Source organism: Rhinolophus sinicus, linkage group LG02 (genome assembly GCF_036562045.2).
Source record: "Rhinolophus sinicus isolate RSC01 linkage group LG02, ASM3656204v1, whole genome shotgun sequence".
Classification (NCBI taxonomy): Eukaryota; Metazoa; Chordata; class Mammalia; order Chiroptera; family Rhinolophidae; genus Rhinolophus; species Rhinolophus sinicus.
Genome location: NC_133752.1, coordinates 119,134,630 through 119,157,125, shown reverse-complemented (window position 1 = coordinate 119,157,125; position 22,496 = coordinate 119,134,630). Strand labels below are relative to the sequence as shown.

Here is a 22,496-nt window from a genome sequence, read left to right as displayed (position 1 = left end):
CCTACAGCCGTCTTATTTATGTTGCCATCATTTACTGAGACAGCTTCTGCAAAGATATATACCAGTGTGGATGCTTCCTGTTGAAAATATCAGCAGATTTGATTTAAATAGGCTCATGAAATTAAAATGTTCAGAGACAGACTAAATTAAGGAGAGGCTATATCCAGTGGCCTATCATGGTGACCAGTGACCTGGCTTTCTGTCTTGAGATGGCCCCCAGCAGCTCCCAAGGCCATTTGTTTTCTTGTTCACTTCTGCAGCCTCAACATCCCAGAATTTCCAATACAATCCCGAGATTCACTTAGTCCATACTCGTATGTGCCCATCTTTGTGGTAAAAAGATGCTGTCCTCTGGAGTTAGGGCTGGGGTCAAACCCGTACAATTCATAGAGCTGAGAATGGGTGAAGCAGGGGGTTGATTTCTCAGAGGAAATTTGGAGTTCTCTTTCCAGAAGGCAGAAGAATAAAAACTTGGGACACTTGGGCAATAAACAGCAAGTGTCCACTAATGCCGAAATCTAAATGCTATCTTTTAATCATCATCTTAACTTTGTCTCTCTGCAGTATGTGACTCCAAATACTTTCCTTTGAAAGACTCTCGTTCCTTGCTTTAATGACACCATTCCTGCCCATTCCTCGCTATCGTACCTCGTTCTTCTTCAGAAGATCATCTCCCTCTGTCTGCCTCTTAAATGTTGTCATTTCCCCAGGCTCTGCTCTTAGCCCTTTTCTCTTCCTACCCTGTCCCCAAGTGGGTAAACCTAACCTAAGTCTTAACTATCATTGATATAGAAATTCTTGATCTGGGTTCTGCAAATTCTTAAAAGATCCATGTAAGACTTGAAGAGGTTGATGAATCTCCCAGAAATTGTATGCACATATTGTGCATATATGTATGTATATGGTGAAAAATTGACAGCTTTCATTCGTTTTTCAAAATGGTTCATGAGCCAAAGTTTAAAAACCACTTTTAGTTATATCATTGACACCTCAAAGTACTGTCTCCCTTCAGACTTTTCTCCACAGCTCTAACTCTGCCTTTCCTACTCTCTATTTCCTATGGGTGTCCACTTGGCACCTTAATTCAGATCAGCATACTTGTTTTATTAAAAAAAAAAAATTAGGTATGGCCCTGTTTTATTCAGGGCTGAAAAGTGACCCTTGTTCTCCAGTGGTTTACAGTTTAACAAATCATACTGATTCACTTTAAACTCAATATTTACCTTCATAGACTTCTTTTCTTGTATTCATCTTTTTACTTAAGGACCTTCCTGCCCACGCTAGAAACCCAGGAGCCATCCTAGCACGTCCACGGTTATGCGGGCAGGGGGAGATGAGTCCCTTTAGATTACTCTGTAGATTGAATATTTCCATTTTACATTAAATTGTAATTTTAATTTGAAAAATATTCCTACTGTTTGCTGGTACAAACCATATAAATACAGTTTGACAAAATATGTCCTGGTCAGTAGGGATATATTAAAAGTAGTGATTTTTAAGTGTGCTGAGCAGAGCATGTTCCACTAGAGAGGTAGGTACATAACAGTTTTGTTGGGGGAGCAATGTGAGGTTTTATGTTTGTTAACAAGGGTTCATAAATTTAAAAATGGAGAAACACTCTCCTAGAACACAGCCACTCCTTAAAGAGCATATGAAATCTACCACTAAAACTTGTTTCCACCTTCCAGATCTGTTTAAAATCCCTCTCTCAAGTTTCCACTTCCATTGCTGCTGCTTGGGTTCTGGGTCCCTCCCAGCACCATTTCCCTGGTTAATTGTTCTATTGGCAAATAGTCCCCTTCCTCTTTTGGCATCCAATCCCACTCTTTCCCTTCCTCTCTCTCCACCCTACACAGGAAACCAGAAATCTATTTTTTTTCTTTTTTTCTTTTAATGCTGGTCACTCCAGCATAAAATCATTTATTGGTTTCCCATTTTCTACAGGAAAATATTCACATTCTAAAGCACATTGGATTGTTTTACAAACCTTTTATAATTTGGCCTCTCCTTACCTTTCCAGCTTCACCCACTCTCCTCTTTCCTGCCCTATTTAAAGTATATTCCTGAACATTTTTTTTTTGATATAGAAAATGCTGATTTTGACATATTTTATTCAAATACCTGTCTGATCACACATGGTACAAGAACATTCGAATAATAAACCCAAAAGAAACAGATGTGAATGATTGGTCTTCAAACATTATAGCCAATGATGCCACGCTTGCCTATGATCTCGCCGACATAAAACCACATCCACACCTCAGTGGCCACTAAACCATTCAGCAGGGCTTCCTTAACTGTGAGCTGTTTGAAGCTACCAGTCTGAGCACTACTGACTAATTTTTTCAAGTTCTGAGTAGCCGTAGGGATCTTAGCAGGTTGGAGGAACCAGCTCAACCTTGGCATAGTGCCAAAATGTGGCCAATCGAGGCTTCGAGTAAGTCACAGCCGTATTTAGCAGCGCCGGGGCCTTCTCTGCGAGGTTACGGACAAACTGGGCCATAGTTCTAGGATGGAAAGTCTGTGGCCTCGAACGGCTGGCTGAATGTCACCCCCTGAAAGGTATTCCTGAACTTTTGAGATGCTTTCTTCGAAGGCAGCCATGGCCTCCATAACTTGCTTCGATTGTCTTGTCCTCTACCCATGATAGCATTTCCTACTTTTTCACATTATCAGGATGAGAAATCAAACACTCTCATAACATAGCCCTTAGCTGTGGTGACCTGGCAGTAATACACTCATATACAGAGAGAATATTATTAATTCTTTTATTCAAAGAGCACTTATTTTCTGGGCACTTATTTTCTGTCTATAACAGATGTTTCCTTACTGTTTCTAATCTGCATAATGAGCGCAGGACAAAGTATTTTTTTCTTTATTTAGAAACAAATTTCTGCATCCTGAAATTTAAAACAGAACTACAGAACATGACCATTTCACTGACATGAACATTTTTTTCTTCTCATTAATCTTAAACTCTGAAAGATTTACTGAAGTCTCATATCTCTTGATCAGACACTTTAAGAGTTAGGAACAGTCACAAAGACTACAGCTGGGAGATAAGATGTAGATTAAAAGAACCATTAGCTCACAATGATATTAGAGAATCATAAGTGTTGAAGGCAATTTGGATGAGGTTCAAAGTACAAGTAAAGTGGGAGGTAAAGGCTGTAAATAGTTTTTAGTGCCCAGTATCTCAACTTTTTCCCTTGGAGCAGCAACAGAGGAATCACATCACGAAAGATGAGGTAATTTGTTAGCCACTATCTCCTTCTTCATTCTGCTTTATTCAGAGACGTTGTATGTCTTCTGGTTAGGAGAGCATCCTTGGAACCGTATTCCTAGGTTTGAATCCCTGTACTTGACCTCACTGTGAGATCTCAGGGAGGTGCTTAATACTCCTATGCCTCACTTTACTCATCTTTAAATGGGCGCATAGCACCTGCATCAGGTGGTATGGAGAAGTTTCAATAGACAGTGTGTGTAGAGTCCTTAGAATGATGTCTCTTGTACCAGTGCTTTACATGTTTAGCTATCGTTATTTTCTAATGAAAGTTATGTTTTTGTAGGGGACCTTGCACCCTGTATTCACTTCCCCAGGGTTGTGACTGGAATAATAATAGTAAATTATGAAGAAGATTTCCTGTGTGCCAGGCACTGTTCTGAGCATTTACATATATACACCCTATTTTAGAGATGAGGAAACTGAGGCACACAGAGGCTAAGCAAACTTGCCCAAGGGGACACAACTTCAAATCTGACTGGAGTCCACGCTCTTAACCACAGCATCGAGGGGCAAACAGGAGGACAGTTTCAAATGAGAAGTACTGCATTTTTGCCTGTCCTCACTGTTCTCATTATGCCTGATACTTCCTCTGAGAAACAATGAGTTCCAGGTAGCTGAACTTGAACTGGGTAGGATACTTGGCCATGGGCATAGGTTAGGATTGCTGACAAGCTGCATGCATGGAGATTCCAGGTCATCGGTAGAGGAGAACACACCTCCCCCTCATCCCCAACATAAACACCAGCCCTGAGACCAGGCAGAGAGTTCAGCTATGTCATCCATTTGAAGGGCTAAGGGGTGGGAGGGTGCAGGTCTACAGCAGGAGGTAGTGACAGAGCGGGCAGAGGAGCCTGGAGGGAGTTCCTGGGCAGTGCCATCATTTGTTATGTGGTGGCATTGGCAGTGAGCAGAGAGAAATCCACAAGGGATGTAGATTCGGCATGAAAAAATGTCCTCGCGTCTGTGCAAAACAAAAGGCAGCCATAAAACTTTCTTATATTTTTGAGTCATAGCACTACATTGGAGCTAAAGAAAAATTACTGTTTCCTAATATCCACAAACATAAAAATTCAGGAGAAAAAATGAAAAAAGATGTGTGCACCAAGATTTTCATTGTAGCATTATTCAGCAAAATGGAGAGAGATTTGGAAACTGCCTAAATGTTCAACAACAGTGGATATGATAAGTAAAATAAGGAGGTACCACCTGACTTAATATTATGCAGGCATAAAAGGGGTAATTAGCGAAGACTATAGAATTGCAGAGAAGCATACTTAATATTTTAGGTGAAAGAAGTAGAGCATAAAATTGAATCTATATTATGACTATAATTAGATAAATTTATGTAGGTACACAGGGGTTGAAAGGAAACACACAAATGTGTAAAATGTGAATTTGGTTGAGATTGTCAATGATTTCCTCCTACTTTGATCTATGCTTTCATTAGTATAATACAGGGAAGGGTTAGGTCGAATTCCAAGGAGAATATCTAACAAAAATGTAGCTGCACAGGGGTGAAAGAGAAAGCGGTGTGTAGGGTAGTGCAAACTCAGCATGTCCCAAACTGAACTTCTCTTTTTGTTTTCTAGATCCTTCCCTCTTGCCAGGCAAGACATTATCATTCATCTAATCATCTATTTTTGTGTAAACCTGGGAACCATCCTAGATGCTTTCGTTGAACATCCATATTCAGACACAAAGGTGATTCTAACTCTGTTAGTGCCTGGAAGTCAGTCCTTGGGTCTCTTTTCCTCACTGCTATCCCCTTAAGTCAGGCCCACATCAACTCTTGTTTATATATACTTTACCCCTGCCCCCAACACTCCTCAACTCTGACCCAGTCTCCCCAATGCTTTCAGACTAGACTTTCCAAATGGCAATGAGATGATGTCACTTTCCTTCTTGAAGTCCTCAGTGACTCACCTGGGCTAGGTAGGACAATAGACAACTCTTTGACATGGCTAAAGGCCTCACTTCACATGAGGCTGCCTTCCCTCCCCAGGTGTTACATCTATAACAAGCCACGATGATGTGTCATGCTTCAGGGTTTTACTCTCAGTGCTCTCTTTACCTGGAATGTAGTCCCCATCCTCTTACACATCTTTATTAATCCCTCCCACTTGATTAACAGTTTGTCTGACTATAGGATTCCAGATTGGACATTTTTTCCCATCAAAACTTTGAAGGTGTTGCTCCAAAGTCTTCTCCGTTTTAGAGATGTAGTTGAGAAGTCTGCCATTTTGATTTCTGATTCTTTGTATATGATCTGATTTGTATTTTCTTTCTCTCTGGAAACTTCTAACGTCTTTATCTCTGGTGATCTGAAATATTGCAGTGATATATCCCAGTGGTTTCTTTTGATCAAGAAACTGATTTCCTTTAGATGTGAGAAAATGCCTTTTATGATTTCTTTCCCTCCATTTTCTCTAGTCATTCTTTCCTGAACTCCTAACTTTGGATGTCAGACCCCATGGATTTCTACGCTTGTCCTTATTTTCCTCTTTGGTATTTATTTTATTTTCTAGATTTCCTCAGTGTACCTTCTAAACAGCTATTGACTTTAAAACATTTTTTTAAATTATATTTTTAATTCTCAAGGGCTGTTTATAATTCTCTTAATGTTTCATTAGAAAAAAAATCCATGTGTTCTTAATTTATGGATGGAATATCTCTCTGAGAATATTAAGGACCATTTCATTTCTGTTTATTTTAGTTTTATCTCATGTTCCCTGCATTATCGCTGTTTCCTCCAGATCCTTTTGGTTTTTTGTTTATCTGTTTGGATTTCTCTGTTCCATGTCAGAGGTTTTCCAAGAATATCTGTTGCGCCTTGAATGTATATTCTTATTTTAGAGTGAGACACTACAAAAAGTTGATTTGAGACTCTGTAATTGTGTGTTTGTGGGTATGTACTAGGGGTTTGGTTATGTCCTGGGGAGGGGGGCTGTTGGGTATGTACTGGGGATGGGGGCATGAAGGAAGAGCTTCCCTGCAAGGTAATTAGACCTGTCCACTATCAATAACCTTAGGCTTTTTCTCTTGGGCTAGTTCTCTTTAGTTTTCTTCTTTATTGCTCTAGAAAGTAACACTCCATTTTATATTCTGGAGATAAAGGTTATATTCTATAGATAAAAGGAGCTATCCTAGCATTGTAATCCCACAGCCAGCAAACTGGGAGGGGATCAAAGGGAGGGGGTTAGAGAATCTCATCATTCCCAATATGGAATTTGCCTGAATTCCCCTGTATTCAGTATGATATCTCACCCTCACTGTCACTTTGCTGACTCCTAAGTGGTCATTGATACCTCCTTTTTCTGAGCTTTTCTGGGGTTTAGCCTACTCACTGCTATTCTCCCCCATAAGGACTTCTATTTCTACGTTTCTTTGACCTGCAATTCAGCTATTCTTTCTCCATTTTCCAAAATTTTGCTGATAAACCTTATCAATGATTGTGTCCACTCCCTTTTTCTTTTTTCTTGTGTATTTTGTTTGTTTGCTTTTTACTTAAAACATTCCTTACTATCATTCTAAATAGGTTTGGGTGGGGATGGTGATAAGCCTGTTTATTCAATGTGCAATGTTCCATCAACCCTTTTTTGACCTCTCTTGCAGGCCATGGTCAAGTCTGATGGAGGTCTGGTGATGCAGTTAGGAGGTGCATAATTGTGGTCTAGAAACAATGTCTTGCATCGCAAATGGATGGACTCATGGGTGATAACATGTTCCCTTCTGCAGCCTCAACATTTAAGCATCTGAGAACCCAGGGTTCTGGTCCTCTTGTCCCTGCAGTTTCTTCTCACCAAGGAGAGGGAACTTTAGGGGAACTTTTTAAAGAACAAGTAATGCATTGGAGCATTCTCTACTCATTTGTACCCTTTATTTTAGGCATATAATTGCACTGTTAGTTTGAAGTTTTGGTAGCTAAACAAGGGGAAAGCAATCCTAAACTGAGTCTCCATTATCCTTCAGTTTTTTTGGCTGATCTAACTTAACGTCTCATCCCTAGGAAGAATTGGCTCCTGTATTTTTTTGTTCCCTTTCTGCCTTGATATGTTCTATTCCCAAACTTCTAACACTTAACGGATTTATTAGTTTTTGTGTCTTTTCTCTGTCCACCAGACTTTAACCTCCCTGAGGGCAGCACTGAAATATATTCATCATTATTCCCAGTGACAACCTTAGCACATGATAGATACTCAATATTTATTTGTTGAATGAATGAATAGAAACCAGCGACATGTCATGTGAAATATATAAAATTAGCTCAGTTGTTCTAGTTATCTGCAATGACCTACAGAAAACTCAATATTGATGGTTCTTATTAGGGAAGCAAGTGATCTTTAAAGATTAAACAACCTTCTTTGATTCCTTTCTCTCATTAAGAATTAAAGTCTCTATTACTGTTTTTTTCTTTTTTTGTGTGAGGCAAAATATTGTTTCTATATCTGTGTTGATTTATTTTATTCTGCTTGGTATTACAGTTGGCTATCCATTTGCTTTTCTAAGATTATAAGTTACTTGAGGGCAGAGGTTGTATCCATTGTCTGCCTTCCCCCAGTCCAATGCAGAATGAAGAGATACAATGAACTCAATCCATGTTTGCAGACTTAAATTGAACTGTCCTGAATTTGTCACATATGCAAAGTTGAAATATGTACTGAGGAGGGTATAAGTCTATCAGTAGGCAAGGGAAGAAAATTAGCAGAGATTTGCTGTTTGCTCTGAATCACTTCATTACTGGAAACTGACCAAATGAAATTTTAACTTATTGAGCAAAACCCTTCTACTACACTCCACTCTATTCTTTACCTTATTTCCCACAAAGAACCTTTCAGTGGCCCCAAATTACAAAGATTTGACACATACATCAGTAAGATATCAATATGCCCCATAAAAATTAATAGCTGGTTCCCCACCAAAGCAGTCAATAATTTGAATAATTTTACGATTATTATCCTAATACATATTCTCAGATCTATACAAAATGAATTTTCTATTTACCTTAGGACAATATCATGGAAAAACACAATTTTCCTTGCACTTCCTTCTTAAAAGGAGGGAGCAAATTGTGTAAAGCTACTGGTCTTGATTCCTTAAAAATGCTAAGTGACAAGGAGAATGCACTGACTCTAGAGTGAAGTGAGTAGAATGAAGTAACTGATTATCTTCAATGACCAGTCTATACGTACAAAAACTCAGCCAAATGGGTGGCATGATTCACCTGTCAAGTAGCCCACTCCATGTGGCATAAACACAGAGTCTAATGACTTGAACAGATGTTTCTGGAACAATGTTACTAAGTTCCTCCAGACATTTAGAAAGTGCATTTATTTTAATCACTGTAATCATAACAGGAATGTGTGCAGGTGCTTAAAATAATACAAATGCCACCTATATGATAGAAGTCACTGAGTAGTGAAAATGGTTTCCCAAACTGCAAATAGACAAGATAGCAAATGAATTTCACGTTGAAAATGTGGGTCACTTTTATACCGAGGAACAATTTTGTGGTGACAGTAAAAAAAGTTAAACTTTAAATATAGGGTCTAAGGTTTCATCAAATTTCTGAAGATAGTTAATAGCACAACCTTTAAAGTACTTATATCTATGTCTATATACGGGTACACACACACACACACACACACACACACACACACACACACACCATGAATTTTGGATCAGGGTATGAGCTGCTATAAGAAAAGCATGAAATAGCAACAAACATTAGTAATCTGAGGACGATTCATAAATTGAATATTTAAATTTAAAGGCTCCCAGTAGTTGTAGCAGCTAAAGATTTAGGACAAGCCAGGTCAAGACTCTGTAGGGAAATACGTGGCCACTGGGCTAGGAGTAGATTAAGTGAGAACATGTGAGTGACATGGTCCCCAGGCCTTGAACATCATTCAGGAGCTGGACTCAGCATGAGTGCTCTCATTTGTGGAACTTTTCCTTCTTTCTCAAGGCTGTGTTCCTTCCTGTAGCCAACCATGGCTTGTTCACAAGCACACTCCTCCTGAATCCTCACCTAACTTCTTATATTTGTTCACCCCAGTTATGTTTTCAACTCCAGCTTGGTTACCTGACCCAAATTATGATTGCTTGCTTTATTTGGTGGGTTTACCTTGGATTATACTTTAAGCCCCTGAAATCTTTAGGGACCCAAGAAGACAGGTCTAATGCCTTCCCTGGGTGGTCCAAAGATTACAGAATGCTTTTTTATTTTTTAAATTTTGTTATTGAGGGTAAAAGGGGTCATTTGAATAAATATGGAATAAGGATAGAGTTGTATTCTTTGGGGAAAATTTAGCCAGATAAAATGCAATATAGTTTTGAGTTATTTTAATTCTCAGTTATATGGAATGAAAAATACTTTTGATGCTTGAACTCAGAAAATTGATAGAAGATAAGGTTGTTTTATAACTCTGGGTTTCCTAACAGTGAAAATCAACAAAATACTCTGTCTTCATTTTCCCTGACATGTCCCAGGATTGGTCTTCTTTGCTTTCAGTGATATTTCACTTTCTTTTTATTTCCCCCTTTCTTCTGCCTCCTCCTCTCACTCTGATTCAAGCCGTTGTTTCTCAGTCTAGTTGTGTAGGACACAGCTCCCTGGCCCATGCTGGTATTATGAGCCTTGCGCTCCCCCCTGACTGAGGCTGGCTGCCAGCTGCTCACTGCAGCCGAGCTCCAGGGAGGGCTGTTGTTCATAATCTTAGCTGTAGAGGGTGCAGCTCACTGGCCCATGTGGGAATTGAACCAACGGCCTTGACGTTAGGAGCATGGCGCTCCAACCACCTGAGCTACCCGGCTGGCCCAATACTTCACTTTCTTAAGCCCCCTCTCCCTTACCTCCCTGTCTCTTTCAGGACCCTATGGCTCTCCAAATACAGTCATTAGCTGCGGTTCCATTCCCTGTTATTTCTCTCTAGTTTGCCGCCCTTGCTCACCTTCTCTATTCCTTTAGCTTCTACCATCACCCCACTAGTGATGGCTCAAATTTATATTTCTAACCCTTTCAAAAGTTCCAGACACCTATTTCCACTGACTGCTGAAGATCCTTATCTCTATGATTGCCTGTAGTTAAATTTCAGTACTATTTCTTTACAAATTCAACGTTGTCTCGCTAAAACACTTGCTGTGTTTCTCAGTCATCTTTGATGATGTTCTGTCCTTCAGCTCTTCCATCTAAGTAGTTTCTGCTAATTTTTTTTTAAAATCTCCACAATCATTCCTATATGTCTTCTAATCTTTCAAATCATCACTGTCCTCATTTACTATTTGGTTACCTGTAGTACAGTTCATACAGGAAAAACTGGATACACGCTTGCCTCTTTACCATTATGTATTACCTTCATTGCCTTTTACCTAGATTATTCTAGTACAATTCTAACTGACCTCCCTGCTACCATTCTTTTCCCCCTCTAATTTACACTATTTATGTCTATTACTCTTCTTAATGCACAGGCCTGACCAATTGCTATTGTATTCAGTTATATGCAAAGCAGCCGAGGCATTCCTTATGTAGAGTAAATGAAATTTCATGATCAGAAATGAGGTTAAAAACTTCTCAAGACCCTTAACATTTATAAAAGAGCTTTTAAATGATGACAATTAAGGTAAATCAAGCATAAAGTACAGTCTTACAACTGTTTTGTTCTCTGACTTTTACTAAAGAAACAAGTAAATAAACAAAAAGCACTTATTGTCGAGTTCCTTCAACTGCTTGCAATCCAAAAGGAGGCAAGTTTACAACGTCAGGCAGCTGAAATAAACCCATGATAGTCTATAATCAGATTCACATGATCCATGTCATAGACATTTAGAGAGAAGTACGTAACTATTTGGTACAGAAGCTATCAGGAAAAGATTCATTGAAAAGTTGACATTGGAATTGAGTCTAGAAATTTGCAGCACCTAGTGAATGGAATGTCCAGCCTTCCAAGTGGGACCTCACAGATAAGTGTTAAGCCTAGAATTGTATACTTGGTATGCTTTGGGGGGAGAAGGAAGCATTAAAGGGAACTCTTTGACCAAAGCAAAAGATAGCGATTCAGGACTCACGTTCTAATGAGGTTTTATAGGATTGGATAGGCAAGGTGAGATCAGATAATGGAAAATCTCAAATACTAGGCTGAAGAGTTTGGACTTGATTAGAGAGGCTATAATAAATTATATACATTTTTAAGCAAGTAGATAGTATGATAGTAGAAGTTTTGTAAAATTAACGTAGCATTGATGTATCAGAAAGTTTATTGTAGAGTTTAGTGTAACAGAGAGTTTACTGCTGAAAATTTGTTGGAAACTGCAAATCTGTATGATGATAAAGACCTAGATGTGAAGGAATGACAAGGTAGGGATAAACATTAGAGACCTTAAAAAGAGAAAATGACAAAAGCTGGCAATTGATTATTAGGAGTGGGGTTGAGAAAAGACTAGAAGATGAGTCTAAGGTTTAAGCTTTTAAGTAGTTTGGAAAATGTGGTGGAAAGGAATGTAGCGGTACAGAAAGAGCACTTATTCAAGTGGGAGTGTGTCTTAGTTAGATTTTTAGACTTGGAATCAGAGAAGAATGTTCTGGTGGGAATGTCCTGTTGGCATTCTATTTCCTGCTAATTATGGAACTAATACTTGCCTGAAAAATCAGTGTTGGAGCTATAAAATCTGTGCTGATTAAGGTAGAGATGAGAATTTAAGCTTTGGATGGAGGTGGATACGTTCCCAAGAATGGGAATTTATAGAGAAAATAGCTGATGATGGAAAGTTGAACTCTATTATCAGCCCACTTAAGTTCTGCTTAGAGATTTTCATTATATCTGAATGGTAACTGGAAGTTATATGCTAATTTACCAAAAGGCATAGCCTGTTGTGTTAATGTAACACTACATTAAACCGGAAAATATAACCTCCTTCTCCATGGTTCCCCCTGTGTGCTTTGGCTCTTCAGAATTCTCTCATTCCTCTTTCGGAGAATGTGGAATAGGAAAGGCAGAGGGGAGAAGGGTAGGGGACATCTGTATTTTCTCCTCTCCTTGACCTAATCCTTCTACACAATTGGACCTGGAATGAATTCTCATTGTATTCATAGGTCAAGACCTGAGGTCCCTCTGTGTTGTGGTGTGTGACTTCACTCAACAAACTCATCATCTTTTGTGTTTTGCTGTTTGGTTTACTAATCTGATGACGGAAGATAGCACCCCTGCTTCTGCTTCACAGGGACCTAGTGAGGACTAATGAGAAAAACTCAGGAGGGCTCAGGGGATGCATATCTATTGGTATTTCACAGTATACTCAGGCAGTTTATTGTCTTTAGTTCCAGTGAAAATAGCCTCTGGGGATAAATTCAAAGTCTATGGAATCTGGTGTTCATACAACGTAACTCTGGATGTTGCAAAGGAATATGCTTTTGCAAGACTCTCTAGAATTTTGATATTTTATGAATACGGTGATGATGATAATAAGCTAATAATTGTAAATAATAACTCTAGTGTTAGAAATTTGTCTTCCTGGTGATATAACAGCTCCTGTGCTAATTCTAAATTTTAATTAGAACATGCTGCTTCTTTAAATTGGATGGAGGCAATAGGCTGATAAGACAACACACATCCTGTCTTCATTTCATACTTTCTTGGTTACAACCACTGTGTGATTGGTTTTTTTTTTTTTTTGGTTTGTTTTTCCCCTCTTCTTGTTTCAAATCAGATTGATTTTCAAGAGGAAAATTTCCCAGGTAGCTCTTGGACCCCAAAGAGAGACTCACAGATGATAAGTCACCTGTTGTAAATTCCATTGTAATTTCAGCAAAATCCTCTGGCAAAGGTTGTACCATATGTGAGAATGCAGTGACCCACAGGGAAATTTCAAAAAATTAGATCACTCTGATATAACAAAGTTTTTTCAATCCTGTAATCAGAGGCCATTTCAAAAGAACAAGTGAACAATTTAGATTGTCACTCAAGGACTAAAATAACCAAGAGGTGATTTTAGATCTGTAATATCTCCCCATAAATTACACAATAATAACTTTTAAAACTCTGATACAGAATATGGTTTTATATCTTTGGGGTAAAAACATAATGAATCAAGAATTGCAGCTGTTGGGTGGCAGGTTAGCTCAGTTGGTTAGAGCGTGAGCTCTTAAAAAGGTTGCCGGTTCAATTCCCGCATGAGATGGTGGGGTGCGCCTCCTGTAACTAAAGAATGAAAACGGCGATTGGACTTGGAGCTGAGCTGCACCCTCCACAACTAGATTGAAAGACAATGACTTGGAGCTGATGGGCCCTGGAGAAACACACTGTTCCCCAGTTAAAAACAAAACAAAAGAAGAATTGCAGTTGTTGATAAGGTATAGAAAAAAACAGCATATAGAGTAACATGTCTTTTTTGGCCCTTTCATTCAAACATCCTTTACTGACAAAGACATTTCTCTTTACAAAGGAGGTACTATGGGGATGTAGTAACAGAAAAACCTGAGCTTACAAGTTAGTCCTGTATTCCAATTCCCACTTAGCCACTTTCTGGTTTTGTGACCTTGAATAAAAGATTTAATCTGATTTGCATTCTTTTTATTTCTTGATCTGTAAGATGAGAAATAATGACTACATAACGGGGTTTGTGCAGACTAACGAAATGTGCTTGTCATATAGTAGGTGCCTAGTAAAAACGTATCCCTTTCCTTGGAGATATGAAAGTTCATATGGCATTGCTGTATGATTTCTTCTCCTAATAAATCCCCATTGTAGCGCTTCAGCTAGCGAAACTATCCCAGGATAAAAGAGCTAGGTGAAGAGTCAATGTTAGCTTTGTTTGAATGGCTGTAATGTCACACAGAAAATACAGGTTTTGGTGATTTGGGGTGCTTTGATCTTTAAAAAAGACAATGTAAAAATATGAACTGGTAAAAAGGCTCACCATAGGTGGCTATTTTGTTTTGAGCTGGGTTCTGAATTATCTAAGTTACCATAAAAAAAACATTCTGATATTCAGGATTTTTGTAAGAGACATGCAAGTTCCTGGCAATTTCTAGGTAGATACCTACCCATATAAAGCACTTGGCAGAGCACCACTCAACACAGTTTTCCTCCTGCCATCCTCTGGCTCCTTCTCCTCGTCCTCTCCAGCTAAGTACAGTTCACGTTGAAGACAGAATATTTCTCCCTGCTACCCTTCCTTTCTGTTATTTTTTAGGTCATACATGGCAAGGCATCCAAAGGCTTTTCTTGCTTTGTTACTTATTAAATTAAGTAATTGATCTTTACCTCGTGGGCTTTAATTGTCTTGTTGGTATTAGATCACTGATTCTCAGATGCTGGTCCCTGGACTTGGACTTCATTAGAATACTCTGGGACGTATGTTTGAAATACTCGTTCTTGAACCTTAACCTCAGTCTTCTGACTCTGGATAGTTGACAAGGCCCATGGGTGATTGCAATGCATAGCTGGATTTAGGAACCAGTGGACACTTTCCATATCTTCCTTGCTTGCAAGTTCTAAGGCTCTATCAAATTCTTAATCTCTCAAAGAGTCTTTTAAGTATCACAGGGATATTTATTGTCTCAGCCTCCGGGGGAGGACGGAAGACCTGGGAGACCTCTTTTAGGGTCAATCTAGGCCATAAAAGGCAATTTTGTGAATCAACTTGTCACTTCATTCTCTATTTGGGTGACCTCCAACTTTCATATACCGATTCTTCCTCAGTTCTTAAGAGAGACAAGTTAGCTTTGAAGAATTGTGGCTTGAGGTTCTCCTGAATATGTCAATGTTGACGGTGCATGGGAGCCTTCACACTGATTACACCACTCCTATTAAGGATATAGGAACTTTACTTGATTTAGTCCTTATTCCAGTTATTTATACATGTGAACAATTGCTTTTGGTTGGAAATAAAAGTGTTTAATTTATTTGAGGAAGAGATTCTGTCCTACTAACCTTAAATATGTTATGGTATTAATTTTTTAAGCCCTTAATATGAAAGAAACACACACGCATTTTAGATTATTTAAGAGGTATACAAAATTATAAGGAGAAAAATTGAAATTACCCATAATTCCATATTGAGAAACAAGACAAGATTTTGATGCAATTTTTTTCCTGTTATATACACACATAGATATGTGCAAAAAAAGTGTTTGGAATATTTGCCAAATATGTAATTTTAACCTTCTTCCCCTGCCTAATGTTTTATATGGAACATTTTCTCATATTATTTAATGTTCTTCAAAAATAAACATAACCTTAATGGCTATATACGAGTTCCACAATATGAAATGCCCATAATTTTTACACTTACCTTCTCGATAAGTTAGATTGTTTCTAACTTATTGTTCTTATAATCATTCTATAATGAGCATTTTTAGAAAGAAGTCTTATTTGAATTTCTTACTATTTCCTTAGCATTTTCTCTTAGACAAGAATTACTAACTAAAACGGTCTGAATTTTTAAAGTTTCTTAACATGTATTACCAAATATTTTTTAGAAAATTTTAAATACCAATGCCAGGACTGCATGAGTGTCCATTTTTTCATACTACTCTTCTTTAACAGAGTTCTTATCACTGAAAAAATTATTTCCTAATTGAAATCCTTGTTGCTTTAACTTGTGTTTCTTTCAATATTAGTGAAGTTGAATGTTTTCCATAGGTTTTTCGAGCCAGTTATATTTCTTGTACTGTAAATTGTCTTATATTCTTTTCCATCTCTATTAAAGTATTAATGCTTTTCCTTATTGATTTATAAATGCTTTCTCTATATGAATTACAATGACTTTCAATATCATACTGTTTGCAAATATTTTCTGGTTTTCTGGTAGATGTTTAATCTGTGATGATGACACAAATTTTAATGGTATTAGTAATGTTATTACATTACCACACTATAAATAAAGACTTATCCATGGTAAACAGAGGTAGAAAATTTAGAAACTGCTGATCTTTGATACATTTTAAATATGTTTGTGTGATGTACATGGCCTGTCTTTTTACAAACACATGCCTCATAGAGCTAAAAGAGTCTTCATAGATTGTCTCACGTCCTCCCTATTTATCTGGTGAGATTAAAGTGAAATAGGGCAGGCCATATCTTTGCATGTCCAGCATTATTTTGTGTTTCACTTTCTAGGGAAAGAAAAGGAGACATTGGGTCCTTCCTCTGATTATGAATCTAATAAAAATCCTGATTCTTGGGTCCCATCATAGGCCTATTAAATCAGAATCTTTGGAGGTAGGGCTTGAAATCTGTACTTTAACAAATTCCAGTGATTTTTAAGACTTCTAGTTTTAGAATTACTTCTGCTAGGGAGTTCAGATGACAGTGGTGAATTTTATCTCTATTAATAGCTTCTTCAATTTTCTTCCCCTCAGTGCCCAGGTATTCCATTTGCATTATATTAGATTATACTCTTTATATGTTGGTTGATAAGTTTTTAAGTGTGTGCCAGGAATCTGAAGCTAGATTTAAACTTAATTCAAGTCAGGAGATGTAACACTTTAAAAAAAAAATTGTCTTAGACCACTATGCATAATGCTACGAAAGTTACTGATTCATAGGGATTCAAAGTGCCAAGAAAACAGAAATATCCTACAATTTAAAAAATTTAAGTATAGTCTCTATATTAGGAAATTTCTAAAGTTTGTCAGGTTTCATGATTTTTGATTTAGTGTTTTTTTTCTTGTTGTTGTTGGTTTGTTTTGAGCTTCTAAATGATGAACCTTGACTGATATTACTCCAGTGATATTTTAAAAAGTATTTTTATAAGACATTTCCAAGGCATCCATTTGGTAGCAAAGATACATGAGATAATAAATTAGAATCTTTATTCTATTTAATTCAGCAAGAATTGATTGAGAACAGTACCTAATCATAGGGAATCAAAAACCATTCTGCTTTAATCTGCAGTGTGCCTCGCTCTATTCTTGGCACTATGGATCTATTGCTGTGGAATGGAGCACAGCCCTTGAAAAACTGACTGTGGGATGGAGCACAGTTCTTAAAATATCTGCACTTAGTTTTTGGTATTGCTTTACGTATAATTTCATATAATTTGATTCTCTAAAATTATGTGTAACAATTATATTTGTGGAGCACTGGCATTGCTTTGTCTACTTTAATATTGCTGATGCACAATTGTATATCATTTTATGCTCCTTGAAGGCATGTTTCCATACGTAATCTTAGGGGAGCTTTAAGAACTTAGTAAGGTCATTTTTACTGAGTGTATGCTTTATGGCTGACTCTGAGTTTCACATGGATTCCTCACTGGATTGTCACACCAATGCCGTGAGGTAGGCTGTATGATCTCCCATTTATCAGGCACGAAAACAGAGCTGAACAAAGTTCAATAATTTAAGTGACAGAACCAAATTTGAGAAGCCAGTCTGACTCAAGAGACCATAGTCTTAACCTTTAAGCACACTGCCTCCCCAGCAGCATAGGCAATGGTAAAATAATTAGACAGATAAGGAAATTCTTGTCAAACTATATTGCTCCAATAGAAGGGGACATATTTGCTGAACTCACAGTAGTCAGTAGAATATTTTCTGTGGGTTAATATAAGCTCTGGATAATGGTCAAACAGTGGGTTGGACCTACTTTGAAATCTCCTAAACCAGGAAATATATTTTTATTCAATTCCCCCCTCCTTTTACTTTTTTTACCTGACAGCATCAAACAGAATAACTACTAAATATATAAAATAAAACCTATAAAGCAAATAAGTGGGAGATTTCAATATACATATTTAAAATTAGATCAAGTGAAGAAAACAAAAGTAATGACATAGGAAAAAATGAAGAATGTAATCAACAAAATTTATGAATAACCCAATATAGAATCTTAAATCCTTCAAATAGGTGGTATAATTTTTTTAAGTGTCCCTGGAATACCTACAAAAATGATCATACACCCATACAAAATTAATATATAAATTCATGCTCTCAAAATTAATATATAAATTCAGTACAAATGCCAATTAAAAGCCAGAGGAAATTTGGGGGGAGGATTTGACAGGATGATTTACAAATTCATAATGAAGAATAAATATTTAGACTAGTATTGAAGACTAAATCTTTTGATTAACCAATAAAATTAAGAAAACAAGAATAGTGAGAGTGGATGAAACATAAAAGATAATAAAATATTCTATAAAGCTACAACAATCCAAAGAGGGAGGTACTTGCACAGAAACTGACACACTAATCAGGGGTAGAAAAAGAGATATCATATTTTAATTCAATGGGAAAAGGATGGTTTAGTTCATAAGTGGTGCTGGTAAAACTGGCTCTCCATTTAAAAGAAAATAAAATTTAACCCTTATCTTTCACGATATAAATTCCAGAGAGATTAAATAACAACATCTAGAAAAAAAAAAAAGAAAAAATACAAGAAAATGTAGCAGGCAATATATAAAAGTGAATAGTTGGAAAAAATTACAAATGACAGTTAAAGTGCTATTATCTATAATATAAAATGAGACTTTGCACGTTGGTAACCATAAGGCAAAGACCCCAAAGGAAAACAGACAAAGGATGTGAATAGAAATTCATAGAGGAACAAGTCCAGATGGGCAATAAACAAATAAAAAGATACTGAAAGTTTTACTAGTCAAGGAAATAAAAGTGAAAATAAAAATGAAATAAGTCATTTTACACATCAGCTTGAAAACTTGTAAAGGAAGGTTATACCTACTGTAGATGGGAATTTCAGAAAAGGATATTCTCATGCACAGTTGGTAGAATGCACTTTTCAGGAAGCAATCTGGTAATAATTTTTAAAGTAAAAAATATACATACGGTTTGACTCAGAGGTTCCATCCCTGTGATTCTCTGCCATAGAATGAAATGCTAGTCCATAAGGATGTTTATGGCAGCTCTGTTTGTAGAGGCACACTGCTGAAAAACAAAGTAACCATTAATAGAAGAATGGGTGAATAAACTGTGGTATATTGAAAGCACGAAATATTAGAAATCTACTAAAAGAGTAAGTTAGACCTACATTACCTAACTCGAAAGGCTATTATGCATTGTAAAGTGAGAAAAGCAAGGTGTAATTATTGCGTACAAAATACCACTTTGGTAAAACAATGATTCCCCCTGCCACACACTGTATGTGTACAAGATATGAACCTGGAGAAATAGGAAGCTAGATGTTTAACATTTGTTATCTAGGTGGGAGGCAGAGAGAAGGAGAAAGAAAAGAGGGGAGGAAAGAAGGATAAGGAAAAAAAAAGATGTAATATATTAAGAATTAACTTTGAGCAAGAACATGAGAGACAAGAGAAAAAAAAAAAAAACCCAAAAAAGAAACAGCAAACAAACAACTTCTAAGAATTAAATGCCCTGTTAGAAGAAGGTATTATTATCTTGGCACAAATAGGGTGGGACTAAGACTACAGTGAGGGGCACACAGAAGAGAATTTAGAAAATTACCAGAAACTTCCATTTATTGATGCTGTTTAAGAGTTAAATATCATCCCAATAAACTTTAATTAAAAAAAAAAAAAAGAGTTAAATCTGATTTCCTCGGCAGATGGAATTAGACTGATTTCAGAACCCCAAACTATGATCTTTACTTTTAGTTATATAACTCTGAATGGATGATAAATGTTTAGGAGGTCTCAAAGATTTTATTTTAAAATGTGATGATTCCTTAGTTTACCTATAAACTCAGTCTTCCTCTGGTAAAATTAAATAAATACATGATGGATGGTTTTTCCCTCACCGTTTTAATATTTAGATTATGGTGTATCATATTTTAGTTGGTAAATTTCCTGTTGCTCTCCAGGAATGAGAGTGAGTATAATTTATTAGTGTTTTTCACTACTACTGTGGGGACAGAGTCCCAGAGAGCAGTTTCCAGGCTCTTGGCCTCACATGGAAAGGTGCTGGCTCGGGTAGTAGATGGCCGTCGGCTGTGACTAGTTGGCCATCAGCTGTAATCAGTTAGCCATTGGCCACTGATATAACTAACTGCCGTGGCTGAGCTAGCAAGCGCGATTGCATTTAGCAAGGAGTTGATTGGTTGGCAGAGAAAGCATGGCAGATTGTGGCTCCTGCTTCCTGTGTCTCTAACCCACCTGCCAGCGAGACTATAGTGGTATGAACCCCTATCCATGGCACCATGGGTGTTCCTTTTTGGCCTCACCATATCCTGCATTCTTTTGAGGGGAACTGGACCAGAGACCCTGCATGACAACTACATTCCTCGCACGTAGTAGGAATTGAATAAATACTTTGTTGAACAGGATTGAATTCCACTTATTTTTCAGTGCTTTCTAGCTGAGATAAATCACTAATGACTGATAAACAAGAATTCCTTATCCCAGCGTACCTAACATTCCTTCCTTCTTCCTCCTGATGTAGGAGATAGACGTTTTATTTAAGTGTCAAAAGATATGCAAAATGCAGAACATCAATCACAGTAAGTTATACCAATTTCACCTTCACTCAAGTGTGTTTGGCCAGTAACAGGTGATTAAACCTATCACGGTATTTATTACCCTGCTGACTGGAGGTGCTCACCACATTCTCCAGGTTTCTAAGGCAACTGATTAAGGAATTTAAGAACTGAGGCCTCATTTAGGCTGATGCCCTTGGAAAGGTAGAATTTCTTTTCCAGCAGGCTGAACTGGGAGACAAGGCTTATTTGTTTTAATGTTTTCCATTTCTCTGAATTTCACAACACAAGGTGCTCAGATACCTTTGGTAGAAATGACTGGAAAATGTTACCAGTATAAATATGGAGAGCTCAGTTTTGCCAACCCAAAAAAACACTCAGTGAGATTACTGGTAAATAGGAGGCACCTCAATGAAGACTCTGTTTTCCTTTTAGCCTAATTTTTTATTTACTTCTTGGCAGCACAAGCTGTAAACGGTGATATTGATGATGTCGGGCCAACACTTCAGTGAAGGACTCTCCCTTACAAAACCCATCAAGTTGGATGGGCTCAAGACAGACAGGCTTTTTATGCAGTTATGCTGTTCCGTCTTGACACCCATGGTGATAAACTGCCATTGAGATAAATTCAGTGATTCTCTGGAATGAGCTCTTCTGGGTTACAAGATGGCCTCCAGGGAGAGTTGGGGCTTGCTTCCAGTGGGAGCTTAAAAGGATATTTTGTTTTAAAATCAGAAGGCAGAGGCTAGACTGAAATGGAATCAGCAAATTGTTCCCGTACTTCTACAGTACTCCCAGCCTCAGCCACAGCTTTGCTTTCTCTTTGTAGATTCATTATCCAAATCTCTGAAACGAAGAGATTTTTCTTTCATTCACTCTCTTAAGTATAACGTGAGTATTTCATTACCACATAAAAGTTACTACCTTTGTTCTTTTCTCTTGCAGAAGAAATATTAAATCTTAGCTATCAAACATGAGAGGCAATGTTTGCAGTTCTTTGATGCAAAACTAGTGTTGATCATATTTCCATACATTTTTCCAGGTAATGTTATCACGACTCTCTAGATCTTGAGGTAACTTCAAAATTGCAATGCATTCACACATCTTATGGAATGACTCTAATATGCAAAGATCACACTAGAACATAAACTCTGAGATCTTAGTTTATGTTCATCAGGAAGGCCCCTGATGAATGAATAAATGAATGAATGAATGAATGAGTGTGTATTGCATTGGGAAATGGACCATGGTGAGGTTAACATGGTATTGTTAACTGGGAGTGGTGGGAACTAGGAACTAGACCAAAGCAGAAATTAGAGGGACAATTCCAGCTGAAAGCTCTGGGAGGAGCGCATTTCAGCAGGAAGAATGCACTATTTAGTTGTGTGGATTGATATGAAAAGTAATAATGATAATAAGCTGCTGTATAGTTTACATACATTATGATCAGTCCTTACAAATTCTTACAAAGTAAATGGTTTTACCTCCATTTTAAAATGTGAAACATAAGCCCCTGGAGATTTCATGACTCCTAATAGCACGTAATTAGTAAGTGGTATGAAATCCAAAATCCTGACTACTTTCAAAGTCTACACTCTTTCCCTAAATTATGTGAATAATAGGCATTGGAGGTGGGTATGTATTTGATATGAGGAGGCAGGGGAGCCCAGAATATGTATGTCAGAGAACAGGGATTTCAGGCAGGCCCTTAATCCCACAAGACCAGGGGAATCTGGCAGCAGGGACCCAGTCCCAGGGCTGGGAATTCTGGTTAGAGGCAGGAGGATCTGGTAAAAGGAAGGTAAGGCCCTAGTCTTAGAGGA

General features: G+C 37.5%; 1 long non-coding RNA gene and 1 pseudogene across 1 annotated transcript in view; both read right to left on the bottom strand.

Annotated features, from left to right (window-relative positions):
- Nucleotides 1-22,496, bottom strand: part of LOC109452865 (uncharacterized) — an 89,376-nt gene that overhangs the window by 45,098 nt on the left and 21,782 nt on the right. Inside the window, exon 4 of the long non-coding RNA XR_012493893.1 lies at nt 19,071-19,169. This is a non-coding gene — a long non-coding RNA (uncharacterized LOC109452865). The remainder of the gene's footprint in view (nt 1-19,070; nt 19,170-22,496) is intronic.
- LOC109452864 (ATP synthase F(0) complex subunit g, mitochondrial) lies at nt 2,095-2,518 on the bottom strand (annotated as a pseudogene).